We start from the raw sequence: 9,810 nt of genomic DNA, 5'->3' as shown, positions 1-9,810 counted from the left end.
TCATTCACAAGGGCCTTTAATTTGATTTAAATCAGCAAATTTTCTAAAAAAGTTAAGAGCTTAAAAAGTCTAAAAGAGCTGAAAAATTTAGGTAATTTTACCAAATTAACATTTGCAAAGTCTCCTGATCCTGAGTCAGGTTTGTATCGATTGGTCCTGCAGTTTGTGATGATTTTTTAAAATAAAAATGGGAGAAAAAGTAGAAGTTGATTATTACAAGACTCCCAGTGGATGCCACGCCTCGAGTTTTGGTGTGTTAAGTGTTTCACACTGTTTCAGGCTACATAGTGAAGCTTGCTTGTCTGTTATAGCACAAACAACATTTGCTGGAAGTGATCTTGAATCATGTGATCAGACTGTAGAGAGTTAAAAGCTGTGAAAAAAGGATTTGCAAACGATTACATAACTACTCATTTCATCCGCATCTGTGCCACATCGCCCAAAGAAAAGACTTCTTTTTTAAATAATTCTTGGTCAAATTAGTCAGATAAAATCAGCTTTCACAGTCGTTAACATGTGACTCACGAGGGAAAGTTAAAGTGTCTCATATGTTCTGGGTTCCCCCCCCAGATTCAGATGGGAAAGGCTTTGCAGTTTGTCCAGCAGCAGATCTTAAGAAATGAGCAGGCGGTGGAGCAAAACAATGAATGGTGTAAGAGGCGTGAGGGCAAAGTAACACAGGACACAGTAAATGTGTCAATTCATCCTAAAGTTACGAGGCCGAGAACAAAAACACTTTCCAGAGAAGCACACTCAAGCAAATGCAGTGCCAGCTCCACCGCTGCAGAGCTCTGTTACAACAAGAAAAGTAGAAAAATGTATGTAAATCCCACATATTGGCAGTCACCAGCTCCACTTCTCTCCTTATTATCACCATCAACATATTAAACTCTGCCTGTCCATCTCTACCCATCCACAGCTGATCCTCCCACCTCTTCAGCCTCCTTCCGTTCCCACAATCCTCTCCTCTGGCCTCCCCGTGTTCCTCCCTCTTTCCTTGCTGTCCTTTCCCTCCTCCTCTCTGTCAAGGCTCGGAGGTCGTCCGGAGGGTGAGAGCCCTCGCCCTCCTGGAACAAACACTCAGAAATAGACAGCGTCAGAGAAACAGAGGAAGGGAAGTGGCGGGTGGTTGCTTTTCTACTTATCGCTGAGCCTGATTGAAGCAAGGACACAGTGCGCATATATGTGTCTTCATTCATTTCAAACCATGAGATTTTGCATGGCCTTCAATTCCCTCATATGGCAGTTTGAGGAAAAAGGGAGGGGCTGGGATGAATAAATGATTGACTGACAGAATAAATAAACAAATAAATCTGAATTAAATAGTGAAATAAACCATTTAAACTGCTAAAAATGGCCCTTAAATCAAAGTAAGAGGAGAGGAGATACAGAAGAAGACTTTTAGGGCAAAGGTCTGGTCATCGTTGACGTCATTTTAAGTTTTAGGAACAATAACAGGATTTTAGAAACTGTGTGTCTATGAGACAGACTCAAGGTGAGATTGCAGGCCAAGAAGGCTTTAAAAACAACCAAGAAGATCCTTCTCAGAAATCACAGGTTATCCAGTGAAGGGCAGAAAAATAATGATAGGGCAACTACCTGGTTAAAAGCCCGACAGCAGTATTGTTTCAGCTGCAGACTTTCAGACTTTGAATGTTGGTCTTAGTTGCACAACAATAACAGAGTGTGGAAGAAATAAAAGCAGTGGAACTTGAGCAAAGAGCCACTTTAGTCACCTGAGCATCAAAAACAGGTAAATAAGAGGAGATATGTGCTACTTTTCTATCATTATTAGAAAAGATCCAAAGACGAAGAGACAGTTAATGATGCTTGTGCTGGACAACAGTAGGTTATTACTATACCTCTGATTTAGAAATGTTGGAAATAAATGCCAACAGATACTCAGGTTAATGCAGAAATTGAGACAATAGCACGTAAAGCAATTGTAGCAGAGAGACTAGAAACAGAGGAAAACAGTTTAAAAGTAACTGAATCTGTTAATCAACAACTAAAAGCTCATTGATTAACTTATTTCCTCTCATTTTCTCTTATTGGCTTAGTCCCTCCAATCAATGGAAACAAAATATCTGGCTCCAGGCAAGAGATAGCCCCGAAAATAGTCTATTAATACATTTAAATTAGTTGATTACGAGTTTTCTTGTTGAAGAAATCAGATGATATATATGTTGATTAGAGAAGATGCCCCCTCTTATGTGATCATTGCTGTTTCTAACTCTGTTTGTTCTCCAACCCAAATGAAGACAATAGGTGTTGGTGTAAGTTTGTGGGATCAGATAAGGCCGTGCAAGCCTTCCTTTACACAAAGACATGAATTAACTTCTCTGCCAACTCAGAACTACATTAACTATGACCCCCTGCTGGGGTTAATTAAACCTACTGGTTCAGGATGTATATTTCCAGTTCCAGGAGGCGTAAAGATCCAAAATTAGTCCAAAAGTTGCACCAATTAGTTTAGAGTTCCGACATATTTAATTTCCTTGAGATCAGTCCACAGGAGAATAAAAATAGAAACTCACCGACACAGAAAATGGCCAAATTTACTGCAAACTATCTCAAAATAATCCAGGTTAAACTACTTGGCTAATAGCAAAGGTTAAATAAAATGGACAAATAAAGCTAATGCATCTTTGTCAGCAAATTATGAGTCAGTAGGACCTCAATATGCACAAAAACTCCACAACAATCAAGTCTAGAGTTGATATTACTGTGACACACAGACAAAACCTGTTACTTTCTTCTCTTCACCCATAAAATCCTGCTCGGTTCAGTCCAGATTACCAACAACTGGATGAGTAAGGGGTGTTCGTGTGTGTGCGTTCATGAGAGCACCATCCTCAGCCAGGAAGTGTACATCGGAAAAAACAGAACTTAGAAATCAAAACAAAAAGGCAAAATGATGAAAAAGGCTTAAATTAAACCGAAACCAAATCCTGAATTTTATTGATAAACACACAGCAGGGAAACGAATCTAGCTAAACTCAGGAGGTGGAGCTGCCTGATAGTCCCCATTGTTATGATCCGGTGTGATAAACAGAGCACAGTTCCCCTATGAATAGGCAGCGTGAAAAGTGCTGTACTTTCTGTCCTGACCCTGGCTGGTATCAGCGTTCTCATCTGACTCTCTGCAGGAAAGAAAATAGGTGTATTTCCAAAAATGTCAACCGCTTCCTTTCAGACGTGGTTCAGTGGGTAAAGTCAATTGGTTTCATGTTAATGTGAGGCTGGGGGGTATATGAAGTGTATTCCAGTTTACAATGCAAACGTATGTGTTTACATGTATGTTACTGACGGACAGAAAAGACCTGGGAACCTCAATGGTTGAAATGCAAGACAAATAAACATCCAACTCATGCCTTGTTGATTCTGGAAAGCCTCCAGAAGGATTAAGGTGTGTGTGTGTAACTTTATAGTCGACTGGGGAAAGCCTGGCAGATGGAAGACTTAAAACTCTCACCAGTGTTTATCACTGGAAAACACCAGAACTCGTGAGTGTTTGTGTGTGTGACATGAAAACAAGATGTGTGTATCTCCATTCTTCAGCAACACCCAAGAGGGGCAAGTCCGAAATCCGGTGCCAGTGTTTACTGCAGTGCTGAAGAGAGTGTTTGTGTGTATTTCTGTTCGAGTAAGCGTGTGTTTGGGAACATGCCAGCCACGACCAGTTATAAAATTGGACTGAGGACTGGTTCAGACCGCTCCACAGCAGGAAGTTTAGATGTTGATGTTGGAGTCTCTGGGAATAGAGTATGACGAAGCCCGACACACCACTACAAGCTGCAGAGATGTCATTTGAAACTGCTCCCTTGAGTTTTATAAAAACTGAGGGGCTCAGTTTAAGGCACGTAGATCAAGTGCTTGTAAAATACAATCGTGCTTCTTATTGTTGCTGAGACTGCTGCCGTTTTCTGCATTTACATAAAGCTTCATCTACGTTTCCTGTGAATTAGATGAAGGCAGCTGGAGGTCAGTTTCAGAGCAGTTTGTGACAGTAATCTGATGTAAATCTGTCAGATCTGAAGTCACAGAATTATTGATCAGTGTTTCAGTTTAGTGTGAGTCTGGTCAAGATAGTTTTACTGTCAAGAGGTGGCTAGAACTTATAAATTATCCCTCTAATACCCTGAACCATAACCTTAACCTTTAACCTGCCGGAAAATGAGTACTCAACTTCAAACACAACCTCAGAGGTCATGTTATGCTTCATAGGTTATTCTCTTGTTTTCAGTGTATTAGCTTATTGGTTCTGTGTACAAAGAGATTTATTTTCTCCTATAAATGACACTTTTATGAACATTATGATCTTGAATAGTCTGACCAGGAGGCAGCAAATAAATAGAAAACAGAAGGAAGGCAAGTATCGACCCCTGGGGGACGCCTCGACTCAGCTAACTGCTGTGAAAGTGGAGCTATCTGTCCTTTATATGTTACTGCATGTCTTGGTAGAGGCTGGAAGCATTTCTTTTCCATCACAGGTAGTATCACCTCGATGTCAGTACCACCTTTAACTATTGAAACGTAATTTTGACATGACATAAACAAAATGAGCAGTGCTCCGGAGGGAAAACGGTACACAGTTCTCAGTGTGTCGCTGTTTTCCACATGAAGGACACAAACTCTGTGTCAGAAACAGGTGATTTTAACCTCAGAAAATAAATACTTTTGTGGGCGCTCCTGCTCCAAACCTTAGCCACTCTTTGCTCAAAATAAGGTCACAATCAGTGGTCTGCTATGCCTTTATGTCACTGTTTATCAAACAAGAATCTTACGATGAAGTGAATCATCGTTTTAGGTCCAAAAAGGAGTACGTAGAAATGTGACACTCATCTAGAGCTGCCCCCTTATATCAAAAAGAAAAAAAAAAAGACTTTATACAGAGAATGTCTTTTTTCTCATACCCCTGTGTACATCCTGCTTTGCAGTAATAATTCTGATAACACATAACAAGACAGCATGATTACTGGACCAATTCCTCCCAGGTTCACTTAATTTGATCATTTTTAAAGAGTCATTTAATAGTGATTTTCCATTATCTCTGTGCAGTTAACTGTAATGTTACAGTTGGTTTATTGAACATGTAGATTCCTCTCAGTTCATTATATTTTTGTCTTAATTGGATAGAATCCTAAATATATGGTGGCAATGATTGGTTACTTACACTGCACATAACAAAGTCCTTCAATTTATGTGTGAGATTGCTTTGTGTGAGCTGTTTTGTTTATGATGATAATGTGCTGTACCATGTAGTCATGAGTCATGTAAAATGCCATCAGAGTAATGAAAAAGGTAAAAAAAAGCTACAATAAACAGTAAAAAAAGTGGCATTTAAACCTAGAATAACTAAAAATCTGCAGCCTTCTCCATCTACTGTCAACAGGAGGTCTTAAGTCTTAAGGTCTTAAGTCACCTTAAAAACATCTCAACATCTCTGTTCCATAAAGTGCTCTGAAGCAAGACTGGAAACTATTGAAAACACTGTGATTATTCACCTTTTATTTTGTGGAGAGAGCACAGCTCTCAGGTCAGAACAGCGAGTTTATAGTCCTTCCTCTCCTGATATCTTGGTGTGACTAATCCATCCACCGCCCATCCTTCCATCTGGTCAGAAATAGAAAATTAAGATTTCTAAAAGGTATTTATAGCATCTTAGATATGAAAAGCATATCATCGAGCTTTTTACTACTCTGTAGGACTTGTGTCACAAACTGACAAAGAATGTGAAAAGGAGGCAGCGAATGGAAACTTACAAGAAGTAGAATTACAATTGAATAAAAACTAGGTAAAGGGTCACGGTTAAGTTTATTCATATTGCACATTTACAAAGTGTTGTACTGTCTAACTGTGTTATTGTATTGTAAAAATGGAGGCAAATGCTCAGAAATGGGTCTTATGTAGAGACTTAAAACCTGACAGTGTCTAAGCAGCTCTGATATGAAGAAGCAGACTGTTCCATAACTTAGAAGCAGCCACTGAAAAGGCTCCATCTCCCCTGGTTTTGAGCCTGAATTATGGGACGTCTTGCAGGAGCTGAGTTGATGACCTCGGAGCTCGAAGTGGAGCGTGTTGGTGCAGCAGCTCAGGCAGGTATGATGGAGCAAGGTCAGCTGAAAGAGATAAGATTTTCCTGAGATTTTCTACTGAGCTTTTTTCTGTGAAAACACAGATTTCTCAAGCATTTTTCTGTGCTGGTTTGGATACTTTGCTGCCAGAAGGACTTCTGCTGGTAACTGTGGCAATTTTTCACATCTGTTATAATGTGTAACCATAGAAACAGGGCCGTTGTTAACCTGCTGGAGCAGCTAACTGAGGATTTTAAAGCCCAAGTAATGCCATGGAATAAGAGACAAATCAAGAGGAGTTGAAGAATAGGATGCAGAGCAGGAACACAATGGGGAAAAAGGAAGAGGAAGTTTAAATAATTTCTTCCCTTGATCATTATGAGAAATGTGAGGTCACTGGTGGAGAAAATAAACACCTCTGAACCCCTGATGATACAGCAGAAATATCAGAAAGAACAACTCCAACACCTCTCTACTCAGCTTTAAGACTATATGGGCAGACAGACAGATGTTGAACTGTTCCTGTCTACAGATGAAGTTCACCTGTGACATCAGGTGACATTGTGTGCTAAGTTGTTGCTAAGCAACAAACACCCCAACTCACTGATGGTGATTTCTACCACACCTTCCTCTCTGCTACACTTGTATTTTCTACATGTTTATCAGCTGATTTCTGTTCTATTTCGTCATCTCTCTATAACATTAGCAGATCTTTGATAATAATGTATACTGCAGCAATATAATTACTCTTAATTAATTAAGTATTATTTAACTGAATAAGCAGACCTAGAACATAATGAATAATATGTATGGTGAATAATAATCTCAGATTTCTTTTCATTTAGTGAAAAAGTTCAACCTCATCCAGACTTTCATGTACTTCAGCAATTTTATTTTAGAATCGCTGTTTGATTTTTGAAAAATGGAAAGTGGAAGTTAACCGTATCAGCAATGCTAACAGGGTACAAATACAAGTGATCTGTGCTATGGAGGTGATGGAAGTGCAGTTTTTAATCACCTGGATGTAACACATCAGCTGATGACATTCTGCCTGAAGCTGGTCAAGACAGTCTTTAACTAAATTTAGGAAAAATGTGTTTTCCAGCTCAGAAAAGTGATTGTGTTGTTCTCCAAAAGCATCCTTCCCCTCATTCTCAAGATGTCAGAGGTGCACTGAGCATGCTCCATAAAGAATCCCCGAGCAAATAAACACCAACCGCACGAGTATCAGTGTCACATCCTGATAAAACTTACTGAAATTACTCTCAGATGTTTCATAAACTGTCTTTAAAACCAAATAATATTGTTTACATATTTTCTGAAAACACTCTCTACTTGAATAATGACATCAGCTGTAAAATTAAGGACAGACTGTGTCCTGACTGAGAAGTTAATGTTCCCTTTGCCTTGACAGGAAAAGCACAGTATTGTTTAGCTAAGAAGTGATCCATCAAGGAGGAGGAACGGGACCAATATGGAGCACAAAGAGGAAAACAGGAGGGGATACAGAAAGAATTTGTTTTGATTAATGCAAGGACGGTGGCCAACGAGTCGTGAACTACAGCTGAGCACGAGCAGAGGGAAAGGAAAGTTATGAGGAAAAGAAAGGGACACGAGAGGAAAGTAGATTTTAAAAAAGGAGAGGAAAGGAGGAGTCTTCCCAGGATGAGAGCCGTGAAAACTGGAATTTCTTTTAGCTGGGACAGAAACCAGAGAGTGTGTTTGTGTGTGTCTATCTCTGTGAGGACCAGTACTAACCAGCCTTCACTTTCAAACATGTCTTTAACGTCCTGTTTGAGATTTTTAAGGCTCAGGGTTTGAATCTGAGGCTGGAATTTTGCATTTATTTGTGATGAATAAAGACAGAGTTGAATAGAAGGTGACTGCATTGCATAAGTGAGTGTCCTCACAAAGCTGGAGGTGCACACATCTGTGTTTATGAGCTCGGGACACATGGGAACTGCAGACTTGACAATCCAAGACTTTTCACACAGTGGAAGGATAAACATCCCAGATTCCATCCTCCCATGACACACACACATACTTAGAAGACCATAACTGACCACATGTGTGTCAGTATTCCCGAATATTCCTCTGATGAGGCTCCATCATGACCCCACAGATTACAAAAGCAGCTCTCAGCTACAGAAACAAACAGAAACACTTCTTCGCTGAACAGTCAGCTGAGAATCACAAAAACTTTACAGAAGTGATTTGAACTGCATTGCTGGGTGAGATTTCGCCCCGATTTCACAAATAAGTTCGGTAAAAACAGTAAAATTGTGAACTTGCCCTATTTTCTGATTGAATGAACAGGTTATTGTGACATCTATAATCATTTATACCTCATAAAAGGCAGAGTGTGTATTTCTGTCTGGTTGTTGCAAGATTAAAGAAAAACATGAGTGAGGAATCTTTTATATATATATTTGTTAGGATCTGTCGGTTTTCCTGTGTTTTTTCTGTTACCTCTGCTTCTGCCTTGCACCGGCGTGGCTTCTCCTGGTGGCTTGATTACTCATCTGAGTCACCTGTGGCTGCACCGATGGCCTCCTGCCTTTTCACCTGTTTATAAAGCTTCTTCTTTTTTTTTATTAACTCTGCCGTCTCTCCATTTCCAGGATTTGTATTTCACCCGTCTGGATTCTTAGATTACTCCTAGTTTGAGGTACTTCAAATCTGGATCAAAGCAGTCCAGAGCTTTAACGTTTGCTTGTGGAGTTTTCTCGGGTCAATTGAGTCCCTCACCTGTCTTCTCGCCGCTCTGCTCCAAACTGGTTTGTTCTGCGTTTGGATCCTCAATAATCTGCCACCACCTTCAACCCCAACAAGAGCAGAGGTCAATAGTGTAGTGGTATGACCTGAGTTCAAATCCCCTGTATGAAAGGTACTAGTCGCTTTGGATAAAAGCATCTGCATAACAACATAAACATACACTTTGATTACTTATCCTTATTCAAAGAATTTGAATAAAGTTTGGTTGTTAGACTCTGATGCTGCATCAAGGCGGAACGTAACATGGCGGATGACAAAGACCCGAAGTCTAGACGATGGTGGTGGGCTTCTGTTCAGGCTCCTTCTTGGGAAAATTGAGGTGGAGCTTGGGAGGAGGTGGTATGGATGGGTGAGAAAGAAAGCAGGAAGACCATTGGACCAAAGGAGTGACATCATATTGTGGAAGTGAAAGGTTTGTCCTGTTACAACAAAATGTTGTCACTTTCTGGTTGATATTAGCAAATAACTTCACGTGGTTAGGGTTAGGAAACAACCACGCTTAGAGGAAAAGATGTTCTTTTTACAACCAAACTGTCACCGGCAGGGACGCCATCTTTACCTTTCACAAGCAGTTATAGATTATACGACCACGAGAGGTCGTATAATCTTTTAACGTAATCATCGGTCATATCTACCAGCGTCACGGGGGTTTGGGGAGAGGACGGTCTGAACTCTGTGGAGGGGTGAAGCGTGGGCAAAGGAGGAACTTTGGAAGAGGAATACTTCCTTAAAACCTGTGAAGATTAAATAATCAATAGCCGAACACAGTTTGATCACAAGACAGATTTTAGAATACAATAATAATCATTAGTTCGTGAGAATGCTCCACACCGTTAAATCATCACATCTAAAGCACTTCTGTCTGTAATAAACGTCGGGAAGAATTTTTAAACAAAAAGTCTGTCTCTGTCGGCAGATCAGAATAAAAAACTATTACTTAACCGTTGGTTTGATGAAG

The sequence above is a fragment of the Leuresthes tenuis genome, unplaced genomic scaffold (assembly GCF_036924035.1).
Source record: "Leuresthes tenuis unplaced genomic scaffold, fLeuTen1.0.hap1 SCAF_9, whole genome shotgun sequence".
Lineage (NCBI taxonomy): Eukaryota > Metazoa > Chordata > Actinopteri > Atheriniformes > Atherinopsidae > Leuresthes > Leuresthes tenuis.
The sequence above is the reverse complement of the archived record's forward strand: the minus strand, read 5'-3'. Positions refer to the sequence as shown.